The sequence below is a fragment of the Capricornis sumatraensis genome, chromosome 9 (assembly GCF_032405125.1).
Source record: "Capricornis sumatraensis isolate serow.1 chromosome 9, serow.2, whole genome shotgun sequence".
NCBI lineage: Eukaryota > Metazoa > Chordata > Mammalia > Artiodactyla > Bovidae > Capricornis > Capricornis sumatraensis.
Window position 1 is genome coordinate 107148297 of NC_091077.1, and position 12684 is coordinate 107160980.

The window sequence follows — 12684 nt, forward strand, 5'->3', positions numbered from 1 at the left end:
GGTCTGGGAGAGAATATCGTCTCTGGGACCAAGGGCTTCCCAGTCTTGGCCGCTGTTGTTCTGGGGGCCCTCCTGCCCTTGCTTTCAGAGCCGCCCCCATACTTCTTGGCAGGGCAGGGAGTCTCAGCCCCGGTGGGAAAGAGCGGGTTGGCCCTGACTGCTCGTGTCTGCCAAGCTCCCCACAGCCCCTTGCAGGTGGTGCTGGGTTTACCTGATGCTGGCAGGACAGACGTGTGATCCTGGATGGGAATGGGCCCCCCTGGGCTGTCTTCTGTTGCCTCTCTTGAGAGTTAAGCCTCCTTTGTCGTTTGGGGGACATCCTGCTGCGACCTTGTCCCCATCCCTGGGGTCCCACACGGCTCACCTTCCTCTTACCTCCATTCAGAGTTCTTTCACCGTCTCTTCGGCGTTTCCTGGTTGACAGCTGTGCTTAGTGAAAAGCAGCAGGAGCAGCTGTATTCACACCGTTTGCCCAGGGACTGCATCACGCTAAAAAATGAGTGACGAAAGTTTAGAGACAGTTGGGTGTAAGATCCAGTGAATACTAGATTGCTTAGTACTTCAAGCTTTCCATGTTATGGTCAGAAAGTATATCTCTCATTTTTCTACCCGTTCAGTTCAGTCGCTTAGTCGTGTCCAGCTCTTTGCGACCCCATGAACTACAGCACGCCAGGCCTCCCTGTCCATCACCAACTCCCGGAGTCCATCCAAACCCATGTCCATTGAGTTGGTGATGCCACCCAACCATCTCATCCTCTGTCGTCCCCTTCTCCTCCTGCCTTCAGTCTTTCCCAGCATCAGGGTCTTTTCAAATGGGTCAGCTCTTTGCATCAAGTGGCCAAAGTACTGGAGTTTCAGCTTCAACATCAGTCCTTCCAATGAACACCTAGGACCGATCTCCTTTAGGATGGACTGGTTGGATCTCCTTGCAGTCCAAGGGACTCTCAAGAGTCTTCTCCAACACCACAGTTCAAAAGCATCAATTTTTCGGTGCTCAGCTTTCTTTATGGTCCAACTCTCACATCCATACATGACCACTGGAAAAACCATAACCTTGACTAGATGGACCTTTGTGGGCAAAGTAATGTCTCTGCTTTGTAATATGCTGTCTAGACTGGTCATAATTTTCCTTCCAAGGAGTAAGCATCTTTTAATTCCATGGCCGCAGTCACCATCTGCAGTGATTTTGGAGCTCAAAGAAATAAAGTCTCTCACTGTTTCCACTGTTTCCCCATCCATTTATCATACTCAACACTACTGCCTTTAAAAACTTAGGGGTCTACAGTATTGGTTTCAGGACTTTCTTGGTGGCTCAGTGGTAAAGAATCAGCCTGCCAGTGCAGGAGACAATGCAGGAAGATTCCTTGGAGAAGGAAATGGCAACGCATTCCAGTGCTCTTTCCTGGAAGATCCCATGGACGGAGGAGCCTGGTGGGCTCTAGTCCAGGGGGCCTTAAAAGGGGTGGACACGACTTAGTGACTGAGCAGCGCAAGATTGGAGCATCCACTCTTCTTAGACAGTCTACTTTTTCCTGTGTATTTACTGAAGCTATTTTCTGCTTTCAGTGCATCGGAATTATAGCCCTGTTCAAGACTTTTCTTTTTACTTCTTTCATAAATTTTTTCCCTAAGTTCTCAAATACAATATGAATTACTTTTTCTGACTTTTAACATCTGTTGCTCATGTGACACTTAAACATTTTGAACAGAGTATACTCTAAAACTTTATTCTTTGGAGATGAACTTTCCTAGAGAAGCAGTGCTTGCAATGACATTTGGATTCTTAAATTTATTGGTCATGTATTTAATGTTTGGGTTGTGACCACCTTGTCATAAGGGTCTAATAGAATATACCCTTATGTTCTGAGTCTGTCTCGAAATTCCAAAACTATGTATCTCCCTAGCGTTTCATCTTTTCCCCTCCAGTGTAGTTGTAACATTGAGTTCCATAGAAGTGATGACTTTTATGGCTTTTATATCAGAGACTACTGCCTGGTCTACTAGGAGAAATTTTGGGGGGAATGGAATTAGAAAGACAGACCATCTAGTTTCTAGGAGAAGAAAGTTAGTATCAGTGGAATGATGACAGTCATCAGCTACAGATAAAGAAACTTCGGGATCCCTGACCAACCCCTGTGTTTCACTCCTGCAAAGGTACGTGTACCTCTTGTGCTTTTTTTTTTTTTTCCCACCCAAAATAGCTTCCATTTAACCTTTATCTTTTTAAGGATCGTAGGGAGTAGCAAGCACTGTAAGTGACTTCTGAACACCGAAAGCAGGAACTTCATGGTTTTCATGGTTTAGTGGCTTGTAGAAGGTTAAGGAAAAGTTACTCTGAGAAATCTGAGAAACCTTTCTACCTCTTCTGTGAAGGCTTTTTATGCATGTTTATATAGACCACATGTATCTCAGGGTTCTAGCTCTAGACTGTTCGTACTTCTGAGTCTTTATTCTCCATATGCTTATATTAAAGCCTTTGAGAACAGGATCTGAGTTCAACTTACCTTTGAATTCACATACCTTTGAATTTCTAGTGCACCTCAGTGTTCGGTTGTGTGTGTGTGTGTGTGCATAAATATAAAATCAGGATGGATTCAGAGCCAGGCTGAGTTGTATCTCAGCTTCCATTGTCTCCCCAACATGCTGTTTCACTGGTTTGGCTCTGTTTTAGTGACCTGCCGCAGCCTGGTGTATTCCAGACTGTTCTGTATCTTCTTGTGTATTGTATTGTGTCTCAAAGTGAGTCCTGGAAAAATCTTTCCTACCAGTGTCTTTGACAGTGCAGACTCCATTCTTGTGCATTGTATGAAATAGACCAGACCTTTTGACTACCCAGTCTAGAAGTCCTGCTTTCTTCCAAAAGAGCCTGACTGCCTTGTGTAGTTGGTTTCCTGTGGCAGTGGCGGGTGTGCTCTACTTTTTGCTCTTCGGTGCCTCATTTATTTGCATTCCGTTCGGAAAAGGAAAGCAAAAAAAAATGAATCTCAAGACTATTTTTTTGCAATTCTGGGACTAGAATGGATGAAGTTAGAAGTTATAGTCTATAATGAATTTATTGAATAAACTTCCACGTTTCTTTTATAAAAATTTCTGTGATTTAAGTACTTTCTCTGGTATTTATTGTGAAATGTTGCATTGTGAGAAAGATTGACATATAAAGATTCACTCTAATATAAGGAATAAATTTAGAAATTGCCGGATGGCTTAGCTATGAATTTCAACCTTGTTTCGGAGAAAAAATTTACCTTTAATTCACTCTGTGAAGTGTTTTAATCAATATTGCTATTTTATGTTTCAGCATCTGCTTCTACTTTTGTCTGTATTTACTAATTTATTTCTGAAAGCCAAAGGTTTTCTGAGAAATAAGAACTAAGGTTTGAGTTACCAAATAGAATGGTCATGGTATTGTGCTTTTAGAATATGGTGCTAGAATTGGGTTAACTCCTAATGGACCTTTTAATCTCTGCTGCTTTACTTAAAGTTTATTCTTATATTTGCTTTGAAATATTGTGTAAAACACGGACAGTAGGCCTGGTTCGTTAAATTCATTTCTTACAACTGATTTTACGTATGAATTATTCACATTTTCTTACAGAATTACCGTTTTCCCTAGAAGTATGTGATTTACAAGGATTGATCCCATTCACAGATAAGAAATTCGGCCTCAAGATACATCATTCCTAAGAATATGACATTAGAATATTTAATTTTTCAAATTTCAGTTTATTTTTAGGCAACTTTAAGTGTCCTACGTATTTAATAATTCAGTGTTAAAAATTATTCTTGGAAGATTTTCTAGGTATCGGTAGTGTTTTCTAGCAATGCTTGTCATTGTGATTCTTATGTCTCTCTGATAAGACTGAAAGTGAAAAGTGCGGTCGCTCAGTCGTGCCCGACTCCTTGCAACCTGATGGACTGCAGCCCACCAGGCTCCTCCATCCATGGGATTTTCCAGGCAACAGTACTGGAGTGGGGTGCCATTTCCTTCTCCAGGGGATCTTCCCAACCCAGGGATCGAACCCAGATCTCCCGCACTGCAGGCAGACGCTTTACTGTCTTAGCACCAGGGAAGCCTTAGAGTTAAATTATCTGTTCAGAAATTCAGAAGTATTAGGTGCATTCCAATGGCTTTTGGGGGGAAAAGTCATTATATGCTGATTGTACTAATCTTAAAGAATATGAAGACTACGGGTATTACTGCCAGAACCCACTGGAATATTCTCTTCTCCCCAGTGATGAGACACCTCCTCTCTTAGGGTGAATTCCAGATGCACACTGTGTCATAAATCTCCTAGTGAAAGGTCTCCTCGTGTTGTAAGTCTCCTAGTGGAGACCGTGGAAGCACAGGTATGTACTGTATTACAGAAAGGCCCAAAATGAGGTGACTAAAAAGATACTGAATATTACATTAATGTAATAACTAAATATTAAGATAAAACCCCAATGTTAATAACCTGTTAACTGTATTGAATATTTGTCTAGCTTACCTCCATCATCTAGTTGTTTAGCTTAGCTGTTAACTTAGAATTGCCCGTTTCTTTTTTCTCTTTAATAAAGTAGGTATGACTGGTGTTACCTTTTGAAATGTAAACAAATATGTTTTTACATTTAGTGAGTAGTTTAGACTTTGCAAACAAGTATATATGTGGGGGAGATGTAAAGACAGAAGGAGTAGGAGCTCTGTACTCTGTTAAAGATGGGATTTGGCGTGGATAGGAAGGCAGGAAGTTCTGGAGGAGAAGCGTCCTTTAGGGTGGTGAGCCTCTGGGAAGACCAGGGCACATGGGTGACACGGTGCTGCCAGCTCAGTGCTGTCTCGTGCGAACCTCACTCACACGAGCCTTGACATGCACTGCAGGACTGTTTCTCTTGGTTGCCTTCTATTCACGGGTATGAAAACTGGGGAGCTCGTGAAATATTAAAATCCCAGTATGTAGTGTTGGGAAAGCTGAACAGTTACGTATAAAACAATGAAATCAGACCATTCATTCAAAATGGTCACAAAAAAAGTAAAGACCTGAAGGTAAGACATGGCACCACAGAACTAGAAGAGAATATGGACCAAATACTCTTTGACACAAATTGTAGGAATATTTAGTTCGTTCTGTCAAGGCGAAAGAAATAAAAGCAAAACCAAATAAATGGACCCTAATGAAACTTAAAAGCTTTTGCTCAACAAAAGAAATCATTAACAAATCCAAAAGATAGCCTGTGGAATGGGAGACATTATTTGTAAATGATTCCACCCACAGAGGGTTAATATCTAAAATATAGACCACTGATAAACTCACTATCAAAAATGCAAGCAGGCAAATTAGAAAATGGGCAGAAAAGCTAAATAGACTTTTTTCCAGTGAAGACACGGGCACATGAAAACATACTTGACTTCTCTGCTGCTGCTGCTGCTGCTAAGTCACTTCAGTTGTGTCCAACTCTGTGGGATCCCATAGACGGCAGCCCACCAGGCTCCCTGGTCCCTGAGATTCTCCAGGCAAGAACACTGGAGTGGTTTGCCATTTCTTTCTCCAATGCAGGAAAGTGAAAAGTGAAGGTGAAGTTGCTCAGTCGTGTCCGACTCTTCACGACCCCATGGACTGCAGCCCACCAGGCTCCTCCGTCCATGGGATTTTCAGGCAAGAGTACTGGCGTGGGGTGCCGTTGCCTTCTCCGACTTGACTTCTCTAGTTATTAGCAAAATGCAAGTCAAAACAGCAATGAGGTGGCATCTCACCCCAGTCAGCATGGCTGTTGTCAAAAAGTCTATGAATAAGAAATGTCGGAGGTGATGTGGGAAACAGGGAACCCTTGTTCATCATTGGTCGGAATGTAAATTGGTGCTTCCATCATGGACAACAGTATGAAGGACCTTAAAAACTTAGGTGTTACCATGTGACCCAGAAGCTCTACTCCTGAGCATATGTCCTGAAAAACAAAAACTCTAGTTTAGAAAACGTACATGCACCTCAGTGTTCATAACAGCACTGCTTACAATAGCCAGGACGCGAAAACAGTCCAGGTGCCCATCAACAGATGACTGGCATAAGAAGTGGTTTATGTGCACAACAGGATATTAGTCATAAAAAGACGGAATTATCACCTTTCGCTGCAGTGTTGGTGAACACAGAATATTATGCTTAGTAAAACAACTCAGAGAAAGATGAATACCACATGGTATCACTTATATGTGAAACCTAGAAAAAGTACACAAATGAACGTAAACACAAAACAGAAACTGACTCCCAGACAGACAGAGTTTACATCACCAAAGTGTGGAGCCAGATTAGGGGGGTGGATTAGCAGATACAAACTACCATACATAAAACAGATGAGCAGCAAGGATTTACTGTATAGAACAAGGGATTATACCCAGTGTTTTTCTGTATAATCTGCACTGTGCTGTATACCTGCAGCTAACACAGTATTGTAAATCAACTATATTCCAATAAGAAATCCAATGCTAGACTCATTTACTGGTATGGTTTAGGAGCATGTTTGCTCTCCTGTGTCAGAGAGGAATTTCGATATAAATATTTGACACCACAAAAATGAAAATAACTCTAATAATTAAAAGATAAGCAACCGATAGAAAAAATTATTCTAACGTTTATTTTTTACATTCTAGTCTTGTATCTACTTGTAATGCAGTGATTTACTGATTTTTTTTTAATGTGCCACTAAAGCACTGATATATCATTAGAGTAATAATTAGGCAATGCATGCTTATTAATAGTCCTAAAGCTCTTTATTATGATAAGCTGTGTTCATGAAGTTTACCCATGGTTTTTTTTTTTTTTATCATTAAGAAATAGTCGTAAATTGAAACTTGGCATTATTTGCTAACACAATTTTGGGGACCACGAGATTTAAGGGAACAGAATACAAATAATCTTGACATATCCTAAAACTTTGACTGAGAAATGTTGCTACGACAGTCATCTTTTAAAACTGTACCGAAGGTTACTCATGAAAATAAATGATGAGCTACACTCTCAGTGTAGACTTCTAATTGGGCACTTGGACAACAGCTTATAGTTCAGCTAGAAATTAGTTTGAAATTCTGGGAGGTGAGCAAGCTGGAATCAATCTCAATGCCACAGAGGAGGTGTGTAAGTTCTACACAAGGTGTGCTCTAGGGAAGATTCTCGTAGCTCTTAGCTGAGTTGCCTCAGTGATTCAGTTGTCAGAACTGCTTCATTGACCTTCCTATTCTGTAATTCAAATGAAAAAACTTTTGGAATTGATTATATTAAATATAACAGTTAAAGGTCTCAGTGAGACTTTTCTGAAAATTTTTGCCTCTAGGGGAGTTCCACAATGTGGCATGAATTGGCTCTTTGATAACATAACATTCATTTATCATATACTGTAGATAAATGTTTAAGATTTTAAAAATTAATGGCACTTATGTTATAGATAGTATGTTCTTAATTTGATTCTTCTTTTTAATTACATTATATGATATATGTATTATTTAGAGTCAGAAAAGTATTATACTACTGAGCTTTATTTTAATGTAATATTCTTTACCACACTGAAGAGACCAGTGAAATCAAAACAGAATATGTTGGAACAGTAGGCCAAAAGACAGAAGACTGAAGCTCTAAACTCTCAAACTTAGTACCTGTGTGATCACAGTCAGACTCTTCTCTTCTCAAGGCTTTGGTTTTCAATGTGAAGTGGAGATGATACATTCAATCCAATGGAGGCTCTTCTGAGATTCAGCAAGCAAGCGTGTCTGGGAACATGTTAAAAATGCATCCCTAGCTTTTCTTTATGAAAGTTTGGTTTTCAGACAAGTGGTGATACTTCCTTGCCTTTGCTTGTTCTATGTGTGACTGCATGCCCAGTTGCTCAGTCGTGTGTGATTCTCTGCGTCCCCGTGGACTGCAGCCCGCCAGGCTCCTCTGTCCATGGGGTTCTCCAGGCAGAAACACTGGAGTGAGTAGCCATTTTCTTCTCCAGGGGATCTTCCTGGCCCAGGGATCCTGTGTCTCTTGTTGGTAGGTGGGTTGTTCACCTCTAGTGCCACCTGGGAAGCCCCCTTGCCTGTACTGTGGGCTGGCTTTAAATCTGCTCTTAGGCAGTTTTAAAGAATATTCTGATCAGTTGACAAAGCCAGAAATTCTTTTTTGGGGGCAGGGGTGTGCCACAAGGCTTATGGGATCTTAGTTTCTGACAGGGGATCAAAGCTGGGACCTTGACAGTGAAATCACTGAGTCCTACCCACTAGATCACCAGGGAATTCCCCAGAAATTCATAGTTTAGAAAATGTATTCAGGTCTTAGAGTTTTCTTCCATTCTCCCTTTTCAAAGTGAGTTGTCCAGTTTAGACCAAATAATTTGATGTTTCAAAAAAAATTTTTTTTTCATTTTCATAGGTAACTGATAAATGGAGAAAGTATGTTTCTTTCATCATAGTAATGAAATGTTAGTACTTGTGAACTAAAGCATAAAACCCTAATGTCAAGAATATTTGAACAGTCTAAATCAAGTATTTTATAGCTTTTGCATCAGGGAAATTTAATCATTAGTTTTGAATGTAGGTCTGTAGATACAATGGTGATAAGTCACTAGCAAGCAGATGAAACAAAACTGTTAACTCTATTCATTACAGTTTTGATTCATAGTTTTATGTCTTTTATTTCTATTGACTTACACTTCGGTGCAGCTTTCGTTTTCATGCAGTACTAGTAAATCTGCGAAACCAGGGGAGACACTGCTACTCGTGTTTCTTGCAGGCAGTTTGCGTCCATTCCTCTTGATTCTTCTCCACATTCAAGACGGTTGCACAAATCTACTTGCCCCTCTGTAGAAAGCAGGGCAAAGACAAAGATAAGAATATGGGGTATAATCCCCATGTGTGCTCAGTTGCATCTGGCTCCTTAAGATCCCATAGACTGTAGCCCACCAGGCTCCTCTGTTCATGGGCTTTTTCCAGAAAGAAGACTGAAGTGGGTGCCATGCCTTTCTCCAGGAGATGGTCCCAGCCCAGGGATCCACATCCCCGCATTGCAGGCGGATTCTTTGCCTTTCAGCCACCAGGGAAGCCCTGTAATCTCTGTAGAACATACCAGGTCTGGGACAGTTGCTGAGGAGTGAGCTGCAGCTGTTTCTGGCAGTCCTTCTGAGTGTGGCTTTTCTTTCCTGTGTGCTAAGGGGAGAAGACAGGTCAGGAAAGATGGTGGGCAAGTCAAGGATCCAGTCTCCTTCAGCAACTCTCCATTCTCCAAACTCCATGTGACTCAGGGTCTCTATTCCCTGCCTTACCTTGGAATTATCTTCTGAGGAGTTTCTGCCTATTGACTTTCTGTTTTCCCCAGCGATAAAGTTATAGAAAACCTCCTTTGTTACCATATTCATCACCACCTGGGTCAGAGGCGGCGTGTTCAGTGACGCTCTGGTGTCATCATGTATCCCAAGTTGCTTGCCTTTCTCAACCGTTCAGCAGCCCCAGCAGGAGTATTTCACTTACTTTGTAAGGGAGGAGTTGGATCGTTGCCCTCTTCAGGGATGTGTCAAGTGCTGCTGCCTTTTTCCAGGTTGACAGATTGGAGTTTGCCCCTCTGTCCATATTTCTGCTAAATTGCAGCTATCAAATTGTCACTGGATTCCCTTTGGGTATTTTGTCTCTCCCTCTTACAGACAGACTCACAAATCTAAATTCTGAGGCCCTAGGCTCCTTCCTTCTGATCTTCGTTTTTAGCTAAAACAGATTAAGAGCAAGATTGCTCTTAACGGACTCCTCCTCAATTGCAGTGCTTTGGATATCCAGTTAGTCTTCTCCCCAGCTAACGTGCTTTTCTGCCCATCAGTAGAAAGGTTATTTTCGTGACTTCAAACCAGGAGTGACCCCTAGATAACAGCCATTCTGGCGATAATAAGCGTTCCAGATCCCCTTTCTGCTGTTACAGCCCTAAAGATGACTGTAGCACCCCTCATCTTTAACCCCAGGTAACACCGTGAAAGTGAAAGTGAAGTCACTTAGTCGTGTCCAACTCTTTGTGACCCCATGGACTGTACCTGCCAGGCTCTTCTGTCCATGGGGTTTTCCAGGCAGGATTACTGGAGTGGGCTGCCATTTTCTCCTGTTTACCATCTGAGCCACCATAGCCATTATTTAAATTACAGATTTAGAGACCCTTTCCCAGACAGAGGCTCTTCAAGGCATTTCTTTTTTCTGATAGATGTATAGTTAATTTAGAATGTTGTGTTGGTTTCTGGTGTACAGCAAATTAATTCTGTGTATATACAATAAGACTTTTTATCTATCTGTTTTATATATAATAATTTATATTTGCTGATTCCATGCTCCTAATTAATTTACCCCTCTCTACCTCTTTGCCTCTTTGGTAACCATGAGTTTGTTTTCTGTGTCTGTGAATCTGTTTCTGTTTTGTAAATGAATTCATTTACATCATTCTTTAAGACTCCACATATAGGTGATATCATATATTTGTCTTTCTGTTTGACTTACTTCACTTCATATGATAATTTCTAGGCTTATCTATGTTGCAGCAAATAGCTTTATTTCATTCTTTTTTATGGCTGATAACCCATTGAGTGTGTGTGTGTGAGTGTGTGTGTGTCTGTGGGTGTGAGTGTGTGTGTGAGTGTGTGTGTGTGTGAGTCTGAGTGTGTGTGTGAGTGTGTGAGTCTGTGTGTGTGTGTGAGCCTGAGTGTGTGTGTGAGTCTGTGTGTGAGTGTGTGTGAGTGTGTGGGAGTGTGAGTCTGAGTGTGTGTGAGTCTGAGTGTATGTGAGAGTGTGTGTGAGTGTGTGAGTCTGTGTATCTGTGAGTGTGTGTGTCTGAGTGTGAGTGTGAGTGTGTGGGAGTGTGAGTCTGAGTGTATGTGAGAGTGTGTGTGTGTCTGTGTGTGTGAGTGTGTGTGAGAGTGTGTGTGGGAGTGAGTCTGAGTGTGTGTCTGAGTGTATGTGAGAGTGTGTGTGTCTATGAGTGTGTGTGTGTGTGTGTGAGTCTGATTGTGTGTGTCTGTGTGTGAGTCTGAGTGTGTGTGTGGGTGTGAGAGTGTGTGTGTGGGAGTGTGAGTCTGAGTGTATGTGAGTGTGTGTGTCTGTGTGTGTGTCTGTATGTGTGTTTGTGTGAGTCTGAGTGTGTGTGAGTCTGAGTGTATGTGAGAGTGTGTGTGTGTCTGTGAGTGTGTGTCTGAGTGTGTGTGAGTGTGTGTGTGTGTACACACACCACATCACCTCTGTCCATTCACCTGCCCATGGCCATGTAGGTTGTTTGTGTCTTGCCTGTTGTAAATGGAAGGCGCTTCATTCTGATGATATGAAGTGGCATCTTATTGTGGTTTGTTCTTGTACGTTACTGACTGATGATGTTAAACACCTTTTGACGTGCTTATTGTCTCTTTGTCCCTCTTCTTTTGTTAAGTATTCTACCTAATTTCTTAAAATTCAGTTGTCTGTCATCTTGTGTTTGAGGTATGCGTTCTCTGTGTTACATAGAAATGATTTGTCATTTACATGTGTTTCAAAAATGTTCTTCCAGATAGTAGTTGGACTTTTCATTTTTTTTAAATGAGATTTTGGGGAAACACATGTTTTTAATTTGATGAATTCCAGGTTTTTGTGTGTGTGTGCTTTTTGTCTCCTAAGAAATCTTTGCTTACACACTTGGTCATGAAGATATTCTCCTGTGTTTTCTTCTAGGACCTTATAGTTCTGGTTTTATACTTGGGTTGAAAGACTTGTCATGAGGCAGAAAACTTCCCTCTATCCTTCTAGATTCTCTGGCTAGTCTAACATTTAAATTGACACAAGACAGATTAACAGGAGAAAAAAATCAAATCTAATTTTGCACATATACATAGACATGAAAAGTTTAGAGTTAGGAATCTAAAAGATATATATGCCATCCTGAGCTAAGGAGTGTATAGGAGCCGGAGGCTTCAGAGAGGAGGAGGGTAACTCTCAGAAAAGAAGAGCAGGTGTTTAGCAATTGGATGGTTGCCCTGTCATTCAGGTAGGTCATGAAAAGTTATTTCTGGTAATGACTGTTACTGTGGGCAAATCACCATATTTCAATTCTTAAGAGGGAGGTAAAAATTTCCTTTGAGTCCGCAGGGTCTCCATTGCCTTTAGTTCAGAATAATCCAAATGCCAACACGGCACGTCTTGAGGAGGCCTGTTAGGAACCCCCGCAGATCATACATGTAAAGTGTTCTTTCAAAGCAATCATTGTTGCTCCTTTTGTTGACCTGTCAGAGGGTGGTGGCTGGGTACAGAGTGTTTCAGAAGGTAAAATACTTCAAAACGGCTGTCCGGGACACTTTAAAGCCATGGTTGGGGTGAGTTTTTACTTCAAGATGTCTGACTATGTGTCGCAATTGGTCTAATAGATCACAGTTATATTTCAAGTCTATGTAATGGGGGAATACTATGCTTTAATGCAAATTCGTTTACATAAAGGATAAAACATATCACTCCAGAATTTTTCTTTCTTCACCTCATTTTTCCTTCCCTCCTTTCTCCAGTCTGTTTCCTACCTCGTTTCTTCCTTTTTTAATGTATATGTCTTTCTGCCATCACAGCATTGTGTGCTCTCATAGCTGAGACTTTTTAGATGATAAAGTATCCCCTAAGTAGTGATTAGTTGAGGTCAGATGATGGCGTGTTCTTTAATACTGACGCGTTTGCATCGTTGGTCTTGTGTGCTTTGATGA

General features: G+C 41.2%; 1 protein-coding gene across 1 annotated transcript in view; it reads left to right on the plus strand.

Moving 5' to 3' along the window:
• FER (FER tyrosine kinase) overlaps nt 1-12684 on the plus strand; it is a 459090-nt gene that overhangs the window by 299616 nt on the left and 146790 nt on the right. The gene's annotated exons all lie outside the window — the stretch shown is intronic.